A 13,105-nucleotide genomic window follows, 5' to 3' on the forward strand; every position below is an offset into this window, starting at 1 on the left:
AACACCAGTCTCCCCAGAGGGAGCCCTCTGAGAAAAGATATAACCTTAGAAATAGGGATAATCTGAAAAAACCTGATAGATATCAAAGTATTGATACACGTCCCTCTCGATCTTTTTCGCAGAAATCGGAAAGAAGAGGACGGTCAGACCCAGGAGAGCACACCAAGTCCAAAGACAAGGAACCTGCTCAGAGTAAAAAATCTCAATTTCCAAAAAAGAAGGTAGCCAGTATTAGCGTAATCAACCATGCCGAGAATACTGAGGACACAGTTGAAAAACGGGGAGTGGGCATTGGCAATGTTGGACAGTGCAGCAGAAATCAGTATAGCCCGCAAGATCCTGATGAGTCATCTGGAGACAGTGGACACAAATGAATTCATTCAGGTTGAAACTGCCGACACCAGACTTAGCGAGCCCCATAAAATATACGAAATAACATTGCGTATAGAGGGTGATAAGACTAGGAAAATAAAGGGTCTATTTTGGGATAAACTCTCAAAAGGGTATGATATTCTGTTAGCTGAAAAAGATTGGCCCCCAGAGTTTGTCAGGGAGTGCCCTCGTGGCGAAGAAATGATTATGCCTGCCTTCTCGAATCACATTCCGATTCACAAAAAATATACTTATGCAAGGAAATGGGCAGTAGCCCAGGCACCGGCATTATATAAAAATCATGTAGGATTGGATGAGGACTCTCCTCCTCACAAAATCCAGTTAAAAAATGAACCAACTGCCCAACGGCAGTATCCCATTAAGCAAGAAGCTAAAAACAAGTCAGGGAGATCTTAGATCAACTTGAATACCAGGGGGTGATTGAAACATGCACCTCTCAAATGAACAATCCTTTGTTTCCTGTCTCCAAGCCAGACAATACATATCGTCTAGTTTTGGACTACAGACACCTTAATGCATGTTGCAAAACATTTGCAGTACAAAACTCGCATAGTGCAGCCCTAATGAATAACATAGTTAGGAAAAAATATAAAACGACATTAGACATATCTAATGGTTTCTTTTGTAAAAACATTGCACCAGAAAGCAGATACTTGACCGCTTTCTCAGCATTTGGGTCGCAAAAGAAATTCTGTCGACTCCCACAGGGGTTCAAGAACAGCCCAGGACTATTCTCAGCTAAGGTAACAGAGTTACTACAAATTTATGATGATGAGGCATTATCTTACGTAGATGATATCTATCTCACAGACGACGACTTGGATACTCACTTGAAAAGAGTGAACACCATTATACTTGGGTTCGCAGCAGAGGGTTACAAATTCAACTTTAAAAAGTCTCGAATTGCCCATCTGACGGTACTATTCTTAGGGTACGAATTATCAAGTGAAGGGAAAAGCCTAGCGGACAACTTCTTAGAGAAGTGCGCTGTACTCCAAGCTCCAAAAACGCTGAAGAATTTACAATCCATTCTAGGTTTTCTGAATTTCGGAAGAACTTACATTCTAAATTACGCAGAGAGGGTTAAACCTCTTTACGAACTAATTAAACCTGATTTTAAACAAATCAATTGGACTCAAAAACACACAGAGGGGAGGAGCCTAACCAGCGACCATGATGGCCGCCTGATCTCTCGGCTCCGCCGACCCTCTTGCTTTTCTCCCGTTTTCCGCCTCATCCTGCGACCTATCCTGCTACTACGCGACATCGGCGGAAACGGGAAGAGACCCCGGATCTATTGGTGTGCTTTCTGTCTGGATCCCGGCGGCACACCCACTGAAACAACTTCTCCCCTGCCTCGCGCTGCGCGGCTACGGCTGGGTCTTTGTTCTCTGCCTGGGGTCGGCTTCGCTCATTACAACAGCCGCTGTGGCCGGTGGCCCATCTACGGCGGTTTCAGCCTCGTCCTGCTCCCTGCGGTGTGCTTTCTTGCTTCTCAGGGTCGCGCACATCGCTGGTACTGAAAACACTTTGTATCGTGTTTTTCACCCGGATGCAACATTGGCGGATACTTTGTCTCCCTACGCGCCGGGCTGGGCGCCATCTTACAAGCTTATCTCCCTTTTTGTAGCAGCGGACCCTGGGCTGCTACCGAAGATACAGCTGTCCTGCCATACCGCATTACTACTCTGCTTCCATGTCGTGTGCCCTTCCTGTGCCTCAAGGCTGTTTGTGCTGTTGCCCGGATATCGGCGGTGCTCTGCTGGCCATGGATGGCAATGGTGGATGGCTAGACGGACAGTGCTGCCTTTGTTCGCCCTGCTTGCCGAGGTCTACTCAACCCTCTCATTCCGGCGCATCTGTGTCGCTCAGTGATGTGATGTGCGCCCTGGAAACTGTGAGAGCAGCTCTCCATTCTGCCGTTCGTGTATTGGGAGACCGGCTGGCTTTGATTTCCTCTGTGGCACCGCTGCTTGAACATGGACGCTCCCGGGAGCAGGACACAGTGTCTCCTACTGATGCTGCCCTCTGTTGTTCTTCCTCTCCGGCCATCACGGGCACACAACGGGTGCGGGACCCAAGCGCAGTCAAGATGTCGGCTGAACTATTCTGGGGACAGGCTGCAGTTACGGGACATGTAGTGTGGCAAGAGCATTGCAGCTGGAAGTCATGTCTAGTTTCTCCTCCTAAGGACCCTGGCGTGTCTCGATTCCTAATCCTGAATCCACTCCTACTGTCTGGTTCTTCCAATCTCGGAGAAACTTTGTTGTGCGTTATCCTGGACTCTGCTGCGGACTCCTACACGGCGGACTATCGGATGGACTACATTGATCGTCCCCCCGCCCGGATCATGATGCTTGGATCGCTTTCCTCCTGCAAGATGTCTACCGTGAGGCCGGACTACGTCGTTGCCCCATATCGCAGGGGCCAGGGTTGAGTGTGCCCCCCCGTCATGTCGGGACTGTTTTACTTGTACTGCTGGGTCACTGAAGGACTGCCGGGGATATCAACTATGGGTATTGTATTGGTCGCGGGGTCTGGGATCGGGCGGCCGGAATGAAACTGTATAGTGCTTTGGATATATTCGATGGCCCTCCTCCGTTCTTCTGTGAATTACGTTTTTCTTTTACCTCTCTTTTCTCTCTCTACTCTAAATTTCGGGTTCGGTTTGTGGGCGACAGGCACGCAGCTTGAGGGGGGGGGAGGCCGTAGCCTCCGCTTACGTGCAGGGTGGGGGGTGGGGGGTAGGGGTTTTGCTTTAGTTTCGGTTTCTATGGGCCTTTTTCTTGTGTTTTCTCTTCCTTACCTCTTCCTTTTCTTTTTCTTTCTTTCTTCCTTTGGGTTCTCAGGTGCTTTGGGGTAGTGTTACCTATTCTCTCCGCTGTCGCTGCTGTCATCTTTGTGGATTTAGGTGTTCTGAGTCCGTGGGGCGGGCGATGGCCAGCATGTACTGTTTTCTCGTGCTAGTATCCTTAGGGTCACTATCCTTTGGTGCTGTTAATTTTACTTCTCGTCTTGCTCATGTCTCGCTGGCTCGTTGCCTGCCATTTCTTTTAGTGGATTGAATGCACCTGATCCTAATTTCTCTTCAAAACTTTAAAAATTAACCTTATGCATCCTGTGCCTGGTGGTCCCACTTCAGTTTGGCCACGTCTCAGACAATTATCGTTTGTACATTCATTGGGACTGCTGAGTTGCAATATCCGTACTTTTTGTGCTATTGATTCCTTTCGAGGCCGGCCTGTATGGTTGTAGGCCCGTAATTGTACGCTTGTTATGCACAATAAAGGTTTTCAAAAATTTAAAAAAAAAAAAAAAAAACACACAGAAATTTTGAGATCACTGCAAACAGACATGTTAGCTAAAACTAAATTAGATACACGTGACAACACACGCGGTCTTGTAATCCGAGTCATCCCAGGAAGATGCGGATTCACGTACCTAACCTCAAATGAGGGAGAAAAGGTACCAATTTCAATTAAATCTCACTTGTACACACAAGCAGAAAAAGCATTCAGTCTCACAGAAAGAACTGTGAAAGCAGTGCAAATTGCATTAGCAAATGAACGAGAACTAGCACACGGCAAACGGATTAATATCCTCACAGCGGAATCCGCTTTCGAGGCGCTATTCAGCCCAGTAAACCTGCCTACAGTGTCACTGGATCCGAAATGGATACAGTGTGTAGATTCTCTAGGAGCGGAAGATGTGAAATACTATTTTGCCCCGCAATTCGAAGAACTGAATGATTTAGAATATGAAGAAGAATATCCTCTGCCAATCGAACTTCTGCCTCTCCCACAATACGCCTGTATAATCTATACAGATAGATTTGTACAGCATTTCAACGTAGAGAGCAAATCCTACGATGCAGCCTGTGCGATTGTTAAAGGTCGTTGGCTGTGCGGTAAATTCAGACCGAAAGTAACAAAAACTGAATCAGTAAGAAACTGTTCGGCTCAGAGAGCTGAAATCAGATGTTTAAAGATGGCGCTCGAAAATGCAGAACGTGAATTGCCGACACTTATCGTGTGCGATTCTCATTTATGCGTCAACTCTTACAATAATAAACTGCAGAGGTGGATTGAAAATGATTACAAAGATGACACAGGTGCCACAATAAAGCATAAATTGCTCTGGAAACAGGTAGCTCTTTTACAGAAAGAACTACAAAAGACTCACGTGATACACGCACAGAGTCTTCAACGTGATGGCGTTCACGTTGCAGGGAATTCATTGGCTAATACAGCCACAGCGGAAGCAACTAAACCGGCTTCCGTAGCCACAAAAAAGCGTACAGAAAAATACATAGACGGGGAAACCATGCTGGCAGTAAAAACGACCGTAAAAGGCGACTGTGCAGCACTGCCCGCGAACTATCCACTCAATTATGCATACGTAATCGATGCAAACTCCGTTCCTTTTGCTCGAATCCCTGGAGTGGGGGATAGGGTAATTCCAAACACGAACCGGAGAATATTATTAATAGCAGACGCACACATGGGTGAAGGTCCAAGGCACATTCAGATGAGGGAATCTCTGACTGAATTGCAATCAGTATACTGGTGGCCGGGGATGAGCGTGCAACATCAGATGTATGTAAAGAACTGTCCGGACTGTGATAGGGATCGCAGTAATGAACCGGTCCTGCCTGTTGCACAGTTACCATTTATAGAAAGGGTAATGATGTCCGCAACCCATCCTGCGTCCTATTAATCAGTTAAGACTAAAATCACTTAAAAAATGTGGCCCCAGCGCTCGGCTGACGCTAGAACGGTTATAAAAGATCTGCGAGTCTTTATCGGCACATACGCAATTACCACGTTCCATTCTGACCAGGGTCCTGCTTTCAGCTCTCGAGCTTATAAGGAGGCCATGGCCAGCATGGGAATTGGGTTGCGGTATTCTTGTCCGTCGCACCCCGAAGGGAATAGTGTGGTAGAAAGAAAAAACCGAGACATAAAGCGATCTATAACAGCGAAGGTATTAGGTTCAGGCGCTGGGTGGGTCAAACATCTAATAAGTGTCCAAACCAATCTTAACAATTTGCCAAGAAAATCTCTAAAAGGTTTCAGCCCATACGAACTATTGTTCGGAATTAGAATGACAATTCAGGACTTAGATAGTCAGATATCAGTGGTACAAGAAAAAACAACAAACTTTGACATCAAAGATCGTTTGGCTGTTTTACAGGAACTGAATGAAACAAGAAAATCCTTAAGCAACATAAAGTTCAAGCAACAGCCAAATACCACTGACGAGGCACCACAAGCAACAGCCCCAGCAAGGCCTGTCTGGATTCCAAAGATTGGGGATCTAGTCAGAGAAAAAATCGCGGTGAAGAAGGAATTTGGGCCTTCTTACAGAAAAGCAGTACCTGTCTTGGCAGTCACCGGAACAAGATCAGTAGTACTACCGCCCCTTGCTGGTAAAAAGGAGAACAGAGTTGTATCAATCGACCTGGTAAAACCACAAGCATGTGGCCTATAATCAACAGTAGGCCCAGTGGACTCCCAAGAAACAACAGAATACCCAAACTTGCAACAATCCAAGAGGTTCAAACTGAAAGACTAATCACATTCGATCAGCCTGCAGTGCACAGAGAAGGACTATGCAATAATGCCATGGAACTCGTGCCTCTTGAGACACAGATTGAAACAGTTTGTCAAGAAACACCAGTCTACAATAATGTGGCATCAGAAAATGCTACCGAGAGACAGATTGAAAGAACAATCCCAAAAATTGACAGAACTGCCTCTGGTTATTTCATCGACTTCGACAACTTTTCCGAGGATCAAAGCAACCCCGAAGTGATGCCAGAAACAAAAATGACTTTTAAAGAAAAAGCAACGGAACTCTTTCATCAACTGAAGGAAATCTACCTTATTTCCCCTTGGTTAGAGTTCTGGTTCGGTCTAGGTGTATTTTTCCTCCTGCTTTGGCTCATCATGGTACTTTGTTTGGGAAAATTCATTGAGGGAAAATATAGTACAATGGACACAGCAAGTCAGAACATCAACCTAGTCCTCAAACCACACAGATCATCCCACGTGAAGAAAAGAGAACTGTCAACAGTAAATGTCACAGCCATTCCAATACCCGGTGGGGTAGTATGGGAGAAAACTGACTATGAGATCTATGGTCCGGTCGAGATCCTGAAGTATCCTCATCAACTGAAGGTTTCCTTAAGTGACTTTGTAAAACCTAGTACATTTTCTGATGATTGGGACTTTAACAGTATTAATGACATGATGTCTGAATTAGTAATGTCAGCTAGATTCACAGAACATGATTATTTACAAGGTTCGTCTAGTTATGAACAGTTATTCTGCTATACACATTATGGCGATCACTATTTGCATAAATCTGCACAGCCTAGAAATGTTTTTAAGTATAATCAATGGGAACATTGTGCTACACCACCTAAAAGCAGTTCTAAAAAATTCTATGAGAAATTCAAGTACTTCTCAGGGTTTAACACCAGTGATGCAGAAACGTTTTATTACAAACTGTTAGATAAAACAGGAATGAAAACAATGCTGACAAATTCTAAATTGATATATTCAGAAGCATTTTATGAAAAAATGATGACATTTGGTTTTGATTATTGGAAAAATAACATTGAAACAAAAACCATTTGGGGTACAAAAGATTGGCAGGTACAAGGCCTTGAAGCACTATTCAGAACCTGCATGATACCAGAACAAATGATGTTTTTAAATGACACAATTCACCAAACATCCTGTCTTGGCCTAGCTAAGATCAAAGACCTAAACAAACCGTCTATTCCAAAGCCAATACCTGATAATACAACAACAGATATTGAGATAGACGTAACTAAAATTTTACATTTTAACAGAACACATCCTGATTGGAAAAAGTGGTTAATCTGGCCTACTGACACAAACAGCTGTCAAGATAGATTCCTGAACAAAACACAGGGGTTAAAAATGACCAGACAAGACCCTAGATACTCCCAGAGACAACATCCAGGGATAGTAACAACATACAGTGTAGGAAAACTCTGCCTCGAATGGCTAGGATCATCCACACTGGCTGAAATTAAGCAACACTTGTCTTTACTAAAAGATGGTGCTGATTTGCGCGATTTCATTCTTGGACCACGCAAACAGCGTCAAAAGCGTTTCATAGCGGCCAGCATCTACGCTGCGTACAACGAGGCTTGGAAAGTCACACAAATTGAAACAGCAGAAAAAATACGAGAAATTGATCGTATTAATTTGGAAAAATCACTTTCTGTAGTGGACAATGGGTTAATGACTCTGTCCTCCAGAATATATTCATTGGACAATATTGTATCTTCTGCCTTTGACATAATAGACAGAGACTTGCTAATGTTACAGCATGGCCAATCTCAGTTACGTTCTATTGTACAATTGGGCTGGACGCTGCAAAATCTTCGTTCAGGCTATGTGCCTTGGCGTTTAATCAACACAACGTCATTGTTTTCCATTTTTAACCTTACTGATAAACAAATTCCATTTCATTTTTAACCTTACTGATAAACAAATCAGTTTGGCACAGAAAGGAGCAGACTATACAATCCTGAGCATCGAAAAACTTGAGAGATTACCATTGACAATGTCAGAGAGTCCTGTCATTGAATGGATAATACACGGAATTATCACAATTCCGATAACAACTTTCCAATTTAAAAAGTGCCTTGAATACATACCTACTGGCCAGTATGAACGATTAGGTAAAGTATATGTAAAATCAGAATGGAAATTACCATACACACATTCTTGCTATAGTGACAGCGACAAAAATGTATTTCTTAGTGGTGAAAATTGTAAACATTCACTAAGCGGTATACTTTTGTGCCAGGGTATTAATTTACACGGAGCTTGTGATGGAAACTCTAACAACCTTTCATGCCACCAGCTTGTCACACCTGCAACTCAGATAGAGCCCTTCTTTATGCAACTTGCTAATGGGAGTTACATTCTTAGAACGGATCACAGATGTTGTGGCCTTGTTCCAGGTAAAAGTTATCTAGTAAGCGTAACATCCATGGTCAAATGCTGTATGCAGGCATTGTTCCCTAGCGGGCCTGTAGACACAGAGACTCCCATCTGGCCTCGTCTGAATCTCTATTCTATACGAATTGATACTTTAAGCAAAATGAAGTCTGTGCTTTTGCAGACAACAGTGCCCATAACATCATCAAAAGAGACGTATGATCTTCTAGTTGCAAGGACAGCTACGGAGGTTCATGACCTTTTATCAACAAATTGCCCCGTGCATTTCTAGCGCCACAGGCATCCCAGGCATATTTAAGACGATTTTTACGGGACTGCTAACACCATTTCAAGCAATTCTGGGAATCGTTCCAAATTTTGTCCACTCTGTTTTTGGCGGCATACCCTTATGTTTGGGACTTGTAGCAGGGATTTTATTTTTGACCCTCCTGCTTCGTTATGGCAAGCCAAAGCTCAGACATAGCTCCTATGGGAATGGAAGAGACAATCCTAGCAATGCGCTACCGGGACAGAATAACTAGAGTCCTTGGATTGGCCGGGCTGAGAGATCTAAACATGACCTGGTTCCTTTCATTCAGACCTATATGGCAGAACTGTATCTTACCGGTACTTCGATGTATGCTATGCGGAGATGAGTGCGTGTTGGACATCTGTCTTTCACTTCCATCAGCAGTACCAATGGACGTCGATACTTTGCTAAGTCCGATAACGGCTCACGCATTGTGTTGTCCCCAGCGGCTACCAATCCTGATGACGGCATTCGTTGAGACTCCTGTGCTACGACTAGGTGGTAACAGTGGAGCAAGTGACAAAAGCAGCATCACCCAGGTACGACCTTCTGTGAGCATTGCTGATCCCGACTATGATGACAGCAATCATTCTCACACCTGCCAAGTTACAGCACTATCGAATTTGGTCGAACTGTCACCTGATTTTGTAGACCAATTCTTTGCGAGCCTGTCTGATAGGATGTTCTCACCCGAACAGAAACAATAACTTTAGAGAAGCATTCCGACACACAGTGTTCCCATGAACTCTGAATTCGGCCTTCAGTTTTGAACAACAAAAACTGCTAAAAGCGTTGGAACTCTATTTCCCCGTTCAAGCAATAATTCTTTTGAATTGAACACTTTTTATTATTCACCCTTTTTCTGGCACAAAAAATTCTTTGCTTAAAGTAAAACTATTCATAGAGAACAGAAGCTTCAACTTCTATTTCTAAACACATCTAGAGACATAATAACTTACACCAGCCTCTAGCACATTTATTGCAATGCATTTATATGTGATGATTTATCTCGCCCTTCTTCTGTTTCAGAGATATTTCATGTGTAATTCTTTTTGCATAATCGTTCATTGATTTCATATGCTATAATTTTTGAATGATTTCTATGCTTCAAAAACGTACAGTACCTATAATTTTCACGTATTACAATATACGCCTATTTCAAATGCATTTATGTATTTTGGGGTGGGCAATGTTACACATGCATCTTATTGCTCTAGTTTTAGTAATTTGATGGACATGAATTTGTGGAGTGGGTGTTGCGTGCTTATCTAGGATCCTGATCGATACTGTGACCTTATGCCCCTATTCGGCTATAAATCCATTTATTCCCTATATTGGCATAACCGTTCAAGTGCAATATTCAGAAACTCATCTCTGGCCTCACACGAACAGAGCCACATTCCAGAATAGCTTTCTCTGCCACTTCCTTTGCAACCAATTAGTGCAATGACAGAGCAGAAGTCACTATCTGAGATTCCTAGATTAACACTCTGAGTTCTTCAACAAGATAAAAACTCAGCAAACCTGGAAATCCCCGCTTGCTGTGTTTTGATTAGTAATAGAACTCTAATGAGCACTGATAGACGATCACTTCCTAAGTGACATCTTTATTGACGTCTTATGTCCAGCAAACTTACGTCAAACATGGCACCTTTCAGGTATAAATACTACCAACGTGGCCTTAAGCAAGTCCCCTGTTGCCCGTCGCCTGAAGCTGCTGTTATGCTGAAGATATCATAGCTGCTATCGCTACTGCTATCGCTGCTAACTAGCGAACGATGGTGTGGTGAACTTAGGAGCTGAACAGCCGTCCCTCTGCATGAGCCCAGCAGATGCAAGCTGCCCGCGGACGCTGTCCCCCCTCCTTCTCCTCCTCGATACGCTGAAGAAGAGACGCTGCCTTTCTCCTGCCGAGAAATCCAGCTCCAGCGTTTCTAGTCTACCCTTGCGGGTGACTGGGATATCGAGCCCTGAGGGAGATACCAGACCTCCATCATTCTATTCCAGAGGTATGGTGTTGACTAAACCCTTGAGAGAGAATTCTTGAAGCAAACCTTGGCAAAACCAACTTAACTTACTCCCCTCCCAAGTATTAGGCTTAGGTCAGGTACACTGGGGTAGGCGTAGTTTGAAGAACCAGTTGAGTATTTTAGCCTAATGTATATATGAATGTATATATGTTTTATTACTTTTAAACCATTGTATGGCTAAGAAACCATATCAATGCTTTTACAGTATTATTTCGCAATACTTATCTTACTGTACGTACTTTTTATAATAACAAGTCTTGCAATTGTGGCAATTCTTTTCTCTTGTACGAGAAGAAAGACTGTTCAATAAATGTTAACCCTTTATTGACAAACGCCCGTCTCTCTATTCTCTACATATTGTGAAAGTAAACTGCACCAACCTGACTGAGTAAAATAACTGTCTATTGTTTTACACGACCCTAGAGATTGACTCTTGATCTGAGGAGCAAAGTTGTCATGTTGCACGGTTGTTGGAAAACTGAATCCCTTCTTGTCTGTGCCAGGGAAGCTGATCACTTCCTATTCAGTCAAGAAAGTTTCCAGTGACCTCTAAGCTAGTTGGTAACAAACCCAATTAAGTTTAGCATAGTCAGTGGAGGCCTGGAAGATCCGCACTTCTACGTCGATACTACTGTTTATGTTATTCCAATGCGCAGGGCCTATTGGGAAAATAGGAACTACACTACAAAGTCTGAGTAGTATTTTACACCCCATCTAGTTTTCAAATCCTGGCTGATGACAGCTGATAGCCAGAAACCGGTCCTAGGATGCTTGATTCCGGTTCAGGGAAGACATGGCTTGGCAGTTAGGGCAGGACTGTTCCCATGAGGCACAGGGTCAAGACTGATTTGCATATGGCCATGTCTGAACTGGAATGGCATGGTGAGCAAAAAAACAATGAATTTAGGCCCAGATCTCTGTACTGGGGTGAATGTATGACATTGTTCTACATTCTGTCCATCAACTGTTGTTTTTGCTTTTGTCACCCCGAGTGGGAAGGGTATGCTCAGACGTGAGTACCGTGCTCTCCGTGCCACTGGAATCAAGCTATCCTGGCTGATGAGGGCTGAAAGCCCGAAACCGGTCCTAGGAAGCTTGTTTCCAGTCCAGGGAGGACCTGGCTTGGCAGTTTGGGCTGGACTGTTCCCATGCGGCACAGGGTCAAGACTGATTTGCATATGGCTGGGTTCTAACTGGAATGGCATGGTGAGCAAAAAAACGTTGGATGTAGGCCCAGATCTCTGTACTGGGGTGAATGTATGACATTGTTCTGCATTCTGTCCATACAACTGTGTTTTTTTTGCATTTGTCACCCCGAGTGGGACGGGTATGCTCAGACGTGAGTACCGTGCTCTCCATGCCACTGGAATCAAGCTATCCTGGCTGATGAGGGCTGAAAGCCCGAAACCGGTCCTAGGAAGCTTGTTTCCAGTCCAGGGAGGACCTGGATTGGCAGTTTGGGCTGGACTATTCCCATGCGGCACAGAGAGTCCGCCTCCCCCCGTTCAGATTTGAAGCCACCGAAGTCATCTGCGGCGTCCCTCAAGGCTCCTCGCTCAGTCCAACCCTCTTCAACATCTACATGAGCCCCCTTGCAGACATCGCACGCCAGCACAACCTCAACATCATCTCCTACGCCGACGACACCCAGCTGATCCTCTCCCTTACCAACGACCCCGCCACCGCCAGAGCCAACCTTCACGAAGGGATGAAAGAGGTAGCCGAATGGATGATGAACAGCCGCCTGAAACTGAACTCGGACAAGACGGAAGTCCTCATCCTGGGATCCTCACCCTCCGCCTGGAACGACTCCTGGTGGCCCCCCGCCCTAGGCAGCGCACCCAAACCAACAGACCACGCACGCAACCTGGGCTTCATCCTGGACTCCTCCCTCTCCATGACCAGACAAGTCAACGCCGTCTCCTCGTCGTGCTTCAATATCCTGCGCATGCTACGTAAGATCTTCCGGTGGATCCCCACCGAGACCAGGAAGACGGTCACCCAGGCCCTCGTCACCAGCCGTCTGGACTACGGCAACACCCTCTACGCCGGAACCACCGCCAAACTCCAGAAGAGACTCCAGCGGATCCAGAACACCTCAGCATGACTCATCCTGGACATCCCCCGTCGCAGCCACATCTCCGGACACCTGAGAGATCTGCATTGGCTCCCGGTCAACAAGAGAATCACCTTCCGTCTCCTCACCCACGCACGCAAAGCCCTACACAGCCAAGGCCCAGGATACCTCAACAGCCGCCTCAACTTCTACGCTCCCAAACGCCAGCTTCGTTCGTCCAGCCACGCCCTCGCCGCCGTCCCCCGCATCCGCAGAGCCACCACAGGGGGACGGTCCTTCTCCTACCTCGCCGCCAAGACATGGAACTCCCTCC

Source organism: Lissotriton vulgaris, chromosome 4_1 (genome assembly GCF_964263255.1).
Source record: "Lissotriton vulgaris chromosome 4_1, aLisVul1.2, whole genome shotgun sequence".
Classification (NCBI taxonomy): Eukaryota; Metazoa; Chordata; class Amphibia; order Caudata; family Salamandridae; genus Lissotriton; species Lissotriton vulgaris.